This window comes from Myotis brandtii, unplaced genomic scaffold, assembly GCF_000412655.1.
Source record: "Myotis brandtii unplaced genomic scaffold, ASM41265v1 scaffold855, whole genome shotgun sequence".
Classification (NCBI taxonomy): Eukaryota; Metazoa; Chordata; class Mammalia; order Chiroptera; family Vespertilionidae; genus Myotis; species Myotis brandtii.
The window spans coordinates 294,863-302,220 of NW_005371476.1; positions in this window are offsets into that span (position 1 = coordinate 294,863).

Genomic DNA, 7,358 nt, shown 5'->3' on the forward strand with positions numbered 1-7,358 from the left:
GCCCCACAGCTAAGCCTGGCCAGGCTGCCCAGGGGCGTGGGGAGCGCACGAGCGCTTCCAGGTGGGATTGGGGGTCAAAGTGGGGACCAAAGCGCGGTGAGTCTCATGCCCACTGTGTCCTGTGACCCCCACCTTGTACCCGGGAGGCGGAGGTGGCACTACGAAGTCTGGGTCCCATCCCAGTCCAGAGCCTGGCACCTGCCCACACTGCCCCGGGCACCGGTACCTGGTGACTGGGAGCCTGGCTGGCTGCTCACCGCGGGGCAACAGGAGGTTTCAGTTCCCTTTCTGAGCTGTGACCCCGGTCTGACCTCCAGAGGCTGCATGCCTCCCGACTCCCAGCCCGTGTGCAGGCCTCAAAGCAGAACCACTACACCACAGCCCAGCACAGCCACAGCCCAGCACAACCACAGCCCGGCACAACCACAGCCCACAACCCGGCACAACCACAGCCCTGCACAACCACAGCTCAGCACAGCCACAGCCCAGCCCAGCCCAGCCCAGCACAACCTCAGCCCAATATAACCACAGCCCAATATAACCACAGCCCAGCACAACCACAGCCCGGCACAGCCACAGCCCGGCACAACCACAGCCCAACACAACCACAGCCCGGCACAGCCACAGCCCAGCACAGCCACAGCCCAGGACAACCACAGCCCGGCACAGCCGCAGCCCAGCACAACCGCAGGTCCGGGCCAGCCCAAGGCAGCACCATAGGACACCCCCCCACCAGCTTCCTAAGTCCTCCCAGCCCTGAACCCCACCCCACCCCAGCCCCTCTTGGAGGTGGGAGCCTGAAGGCCATGCTGGGGTGAGCCATCTTGGGAAATCAAGTGCGGGGACAGGTGATGTTAAGGAGGCAGCCCTGGCCCAGGCCCTTTCCTGCAACAAGCAGCAGCCGGAGGCAGGGACCCTCAGCAGAGCGGGGCCAAGGCTGCTGGCTCAGTCCCTCTGTCCCTCTGCCGGCCAGTCCCCACCCTGCCGCCTGGCACTCTGTCCAGTCACTCAAGCCCGCGGGCCAGTTTAGTAGCTGCGAGTCCTTCAAGAAGGGAGAAGGCATCAAACCCATTTCCAAACAAAGCCGCAGCTTCAAGTCTCTGCAAGCCCCCCAGATGCGGCGACCCCTCCCCTGTGAGCCCTGGGGGGCTGCGTGCCACCAGCGACTTGAGGCACCTGCCTGCCGGGAGGCGGATGGCAGCTGGCCCCATAGACCACTCGCCGGCCACCTCTGGGCCTCCACACGCGCAGGAAGCCCGAGAGGAGCATCCACAGCCAAGCCTGGCCCATGAGGGGGCTGGTTCCTCCCGCAGCCTCGGCCTCCTCAGCCCAGAGCTGCCCCACGTCTTCACCCCGCGACTTGGTGCTCCGTCCTCAGGTCTTACTCTCAGATGTCACTGTCCAGCGGCAGCGGAGAGGAAAGCGGAGGCCACCAGGCCCCATGCTCCCCACGCTCCCCGGTCAGGGGTGGCCCCACACAAAGCCCCCCTACCCAGACCTTAGAAAGAAGGCAGGTGAGGGGGGCGCCTGGCCAGGCAAGGACGGCTGGTGGGGGACACGGGCATGGAAGAGGGGTGAGGTCAGCATTCCCTCTGGATCTGGCCACAGCCACACCCTCCCGGTTAGCACCACGCGCCTTTATTCTCCGGACTGGCATTTGCTCTCGCAACTACCCCGCGTGAAGTTGCTACTATCGCCCCCATTTTGCACACAAGAACCGGCAGCACAGAGAGGGTGTGTTTCCCCCAAGGCCACACAGCATGCAAGTGGCAGGACAGGCCTCGACCCGGTGTCGGCAGCGCTGGCCCAAACGCTCTGCTCTAGTTTAGGCTTGAGCTGAACCGGAGGAGCCAGGCCTCAGGCCCAGGGCCACGGGTGTGGGCACATGTACTCCTTGCATTGCTGCAAAATGGCTGCAGCCCAGGGCACTGCCCCTTCCTGCGGTACAAACGCTGGTGACACAAGGAGCGGTGAGATCACAGGTCTCCCGAGAGAAAAACAGGGCCCCGACTGCCAGCAGGGGCCCTGCCCACTGGGCACGGGGTCAAGGTGAGAGGAGACTGGCCGGCTCCTGCCTGAGCCGCTTTTCACCGCCCCCTCCATGTGCCAGGTGGACATCCATACGCTGCCCCAGCCCCACCCTGCAGAGCGGCTCCTGGTCCAGGGCTGGGGCATGACTAGAGGGGATCCCCAACCTGGGGCTCAGCCACCATGGCCTTGCCTTTCACTCACACCCGGTCAGGGCTCCTCCAGGAGCCTACCCACCACCCAGGGCACCTTGGGTGGCACCTCTAAAAGCACAGCAGCACTTGGCCTGACCAGGGGGAGAAACTGAGGCAGTGGAGTCTGAGGTGTCTATATCTTCTAAATATATCCAGCGTCTGCCCCTTCCCTCTCCCCCTCCTCCCCTCTGTTCTGCCAGCTCCTGGCTCAGACCTACTCCTCAGCCTCCTGATACTCTCCTTCTCATTCCTCCCTCCAGTCCTTTCTCCACCCAACACCAGAGAGTCCGTGAAAATGTGAGTCAGAACAAGTCCCTGCTTCCTAGCACCCTTCGATGGGGCGTTTTCCCACATCAATTCCCAGGTGTTCTAGCAGCATTAGTGGACGACTCCTTTTCCTTAAACTACGTTGGCACCTTTGCTGAAAATTAATCGACCAGATAAGTGTGGTTCTATTTCCAATTTCCCATTGATCTATTTCTCCTTACACCAATACACCAATGCCACACCGTCCTGATTGCTACAGCTTCGCACCTAGTCTTCTTTTTTGTTTGTTTTGTTCATCCTCGCCTGAGGATATTTTCCCATGGGTTTTGAGAGAGAGGGAAAGAGGAGAGGGAAAGAGAGAAACTTCAACATGAGAGAAACACATCGATTGGTTGCCTCCTGCATGAGCCCCGACCAGGACCTGGGCCGGGGAGGAGCCTGCAACCAAGGTACATGTCCTTGACCAGAATTGAACCTGGGACCCTTTGGGCCACAGGCTGAAGCGCTATCCACTACGCCAAACTGGCCAGGGCTGCACTAAGTCTTGACATCAGTGTATATCTTCCAACTCCGTCTTGCTTCAAACTGTTCTGGCTCTTCTAGGTCCTTTGCATTAAATAGTAGAAACAGCTTGTGGGTTTATATAAAAAGCCTGCTGGGGTTTTCATTGGGGATGTCAGTCAACCTACTGGGCATCTTAACAATAATGAGTCTTTCGATCTGTGATCACGGCATATCTCCATTCTTGTGTATCTCTAAAATTGTTCCGGAACTAAAAAAACACACACCTTAAAACTGTTTATTCAAAAGTATTAATTGCTATTGACACAAGCAACGGAAAAGAAACGCAAACCGTTGGGCCCGTCTTTCGGACGCTCCATCGTGAATGATCTTCGGTTGAGGTGAATTTCCTTTTCGTTGTAAATCAGAGGTGTAGCTCTCAGATGGCGCTGACATATATTCCCCGAGTGCCATACAACGGCTCCTTTATTTGAAGTGACATCCCAGGTAGAATCGTTTGCAGCGGTTCTCAACCTGTGGGTCGCGACCCCTTTGGCGGTCAAACGACCCTTTCACAGGGGCCGCCTAAGACCATCCTGCATATCAGATATTTACATGACGATTCATAACAGTAGCAACATGACAGTTATGAAGTAGCAACGAAAATAATTTTATGGTTGGGTCCCAACATGAGGAACTGTATTTAAAGGGCCAGAAGGTTGAGAACCACTGGTTTAAGGCTTCAGAGCCAGAAGAGCTGGAGTTTCATTAGGTCCCCGCAGGTGTCCATGTCAGAAATGTTCAAACCTGTAGAGAATTTTTATGAGTTTACTTGAGCCAAACCGACGACAGTGACCTGGCAGCAAACTCCCGATGGGTTGAGAAAAAGCCCCGGAGAGCGGCAGCTTGCACCTGTTTTACACGTTAGAATCAAAGGAGGATTGTCGGGGTGTCTGATGGTGGCCGGGACTCACTGTTCATTTCCTAAGGCGTGAGCATGGTATTGCCAATATGTGTTGTAAAAGGTTTTTTAGGTTCAGAGATGTATTCTCAAATATCAATGATTTAAAGGATCTTTAGAAAGACTTGGTTGGTCCCCTGTCACCCTTAGGGTCAAACCTAGTGCCCTTGTCCCGTGGTCGGCAAACTGCGGCTCGCAAGCCACATGTGGCTCTTTGGCCCCTTGAGTGTGGCTCTTCCACAACATACCACGTGCAGGCGCGCACGTACAGTGCGATTGAAACTTCGTGGCTCATGTGCAGAAGTCGGTATTTTGTGGAAGAGCCACATTCAAGGGGCCAAAGCATGTGGTTCGCGAGCCGCGGTTTGCCGAGCCGCGGTTTGCCGACCACTGCCCTTGCCCACCATGGCCCAGCTGCGCTGCCTGCCTGGTTTCTTCCACGTGTTGAGCGCTTTCTTGTCTTATGTCCTTGCACATACTGTTCCTTGCGGATGCCCTCTGACCCTGTCCCCTCCTCCACCAGATTGGTCCCTTGTCATCGCTTCTCTCCTATGCTGGAGGGGGGGGGGGGTGTGCGGCATCCGGATGCCTGTAGTTTCCATCAGTAACATGGAGGAACATGCCGGCTCGCCTTCCTTCTCTCTCTGACACTGTTGTGGTCTTCACTTAGGCCGCCGTCTCCTCTCGCCTGTACCCCTGCAGGGGACACCTCACCTGTCTTCCTACCTGGGCTCGCCGCCTCTTCCAGTCCCCCCTGCACACGGCAGCAGTGGCCTATCTAAGGGTTGGCGCTGACGTGTGTGGCTACTTGTCCACCTGCTGAAGGGCACACGGTGGACGTGACCTCACCGAATCCCCCAGCCGCCAACAGACACAGATGCTGCCTGGGCAGCAGCCCACGGAGCAGGCCCCTCCGGCCCTGTCTCTCCGCGGCCACTGCAGGTCATGTCCTGCAGCCACCTCACGGTTGGCACCAGAAGCCGTGTTGCACTGCCCCGGCTGAACTGGCCCGAGGAGCAGAGCGTGTCCTCTAGGCGAGACCCCACCCAGAAGGAACACGGAGTCCAGTCATTGGGTTCTTGGAAAAGCTGCATCATGGAGTTTAATAAGTGACCTGCAGGGTTGTTTTCCAGCCCTGATGGTTCAGAACAGCCTCGGAGGTCAGGTGGCCCCGGGGGCTGGGCCGCTGGCTGGGGCCCTGGCCCATGACCACCAGCCCCTGGCGGAGTAGAAGTGGAGACACCCCTCGGAGCTGGCTCCTGTACTGGCTGACGATCCCTGTGCAAGTGGGTGGGGCACACGGGGAGGGGGAGCCTCAGACTGGGTATCACAGCCTGGATTCAAGGCCAAGGCTGCCCCTGGCTTCCTGCGTGACTTTGAGCAATCACTTCTTTCACCGGCCCCCGTGTAAGAGCCGCAGGTGGGAGATTTAGGAGAAGGTGTGGAGGAGGGAAGTCAGACTGGCCAGCACTCACTCCCCTGGGAGTCTTGAATTGCTGCGGTCCCTCCTCTTCATCCTGCCCTGGCCCTCCCTCGCCTCTGTCCTCAGAGAGTGGAGGCAGGGCAGCCTGGAGGCTGGAGCCCTGAGCTGTGGAGGCAGGTGGGTCTGGGTTGCGTCCTCCTGTTCTCCTCCAGGCTGTGGGAGCTGGGACAAGTGGCTCACCTTCTCTGAGCCCCACTCTCTCATCTGTGAAATGGGCATCCTATTTTTTGTCTCTGGAACTACGGGGGCTCCTGTATTAAATAAACTAAACTCAGATCCATGAGCCCTGGGCATTTAACAAATGGTGGTGTTGCCATCACGAAGGGCCAGGGTGAGACTGGGGAGAGGAAGGCAGAGAGGGCAGGGGCGAAAGAGGAGTCGGTCCCTCTGCTCTGCAGGTCTCCTGGGCTGCAAGTCCCAGGCTCCATAAAAAATTAACAGCCCAGCAGAGGGCAGGGTTCATAGGTCACAATATGAACCCTTGAGCCCCTAGGGTTGCACAAGGGGGCCTGTTCCGCCCACGGCAGGGCCTCCCAGTGGGGCCCCCGGACAGATGGGTGTGGAGGGCCTGGGAGCCCTTCCCCCACTTATCTCCAACTGCCCCAGTCTCCCCTCCGCCCAGCCTGAATTCCACCAGCAGAGACTTCTGTGGTGTAAGCCACCTGCTTTTGTAAAGCCTGCACGCTAAGGAAGGCTTTTGCATTTGTAAATGGTTGGGAAGTCAAAAGAAGATGATTCCGCCACCTGTGAAAATTATGTGAACTTCAAATGTAAGTGTCCATCAAGTGACTCCATTGGTCCGCGTGCTGACTGCGGCTGCTCTGGTGACGCAATGGTGAGGGGGGTCGTTTCGACAGAGACTCTATGTTCTGCGAAGCCCAAACTATTCACTATCTGGCCCTTGACAGAAAATGCTTGCAGACTCCCGGTTGAAAAGAAACCAGCTTTGAAGGTGCACGTGCTCTGGGGAAGATTCCATCGGGCTGCTGGGCTGGAGTCAGGAGTTAGACTGGCCTAACCTTTAACCAGTCACCTATCAGGCAAGGCAGCGGGGCCCGTCTCCTCGCTGAGCCTCCTTTACCCCATCTGGAAAATGGGCACAGCGATTTCCTCTCTGTTTACCCCATATTGCCGGGACAGCCTGATTGCCATGGACCCCTTAAGAAGAAACGACAGACGGCTGCCCTTGTCATCGACCCGATGAGAGCCCCAGGGCCCGTCTCCTCGCTGAGCCTCCTTTTCCCCATCTGGAAAATGGGCACAGCGATTTCCTCTCTTTTACCCCAGATTGCCGGGACAGCCTGATCGCCATGGACCCCTTAAGAAATGACAGACGGCTGCCCTTGTCATCGACCCGATGAGAGCCTGGGGGTGCCAGGGGAGGTGACAGTGCCACACGGAGCTGGTGGGGCAGGGAGAAAGGATCCCTCCTCTCCAAACCACGTGCAGAAAAGACAGCCTCTATCAGGGGCAGCTGGCACAGGGTGGTTGGTCGCCGACACAGGGGTGCCGCCAGGTCAGGAAGGAGGGCGGGGACGGGGAGTGGGACTCAGACCCTGTCCCCGCGCACTGGGGACATGCCAGTACACACTAGGTGTTCTAATCCTGTCCCTCCCCAACTCACTCCGCAAAGCCAAAGTCCCTACAGCGGCCCGAAGGCCACAGGATCTGCCCCAACCCCTGGCCTTTCAGATGGCACCTCCCTCTTCCCCACCCCCTCACCTCCTATCCAGCCTCCCTACCTGCAGCCTCCCACCTCCCGGTCAGACCTCCCCCACCAAGCACCCGCCCGCCAGAGCCTGCTGTGTGCAGGTCCCTCTGCCAGGAACACTCAGGAACACTCTTCCCAGATGTCCGCCGGCTTCCTGCCTCACTTTCTCCAGGCCTCAGCTGAAACACTGCCTTCTCACGAGGCCCACCCTGA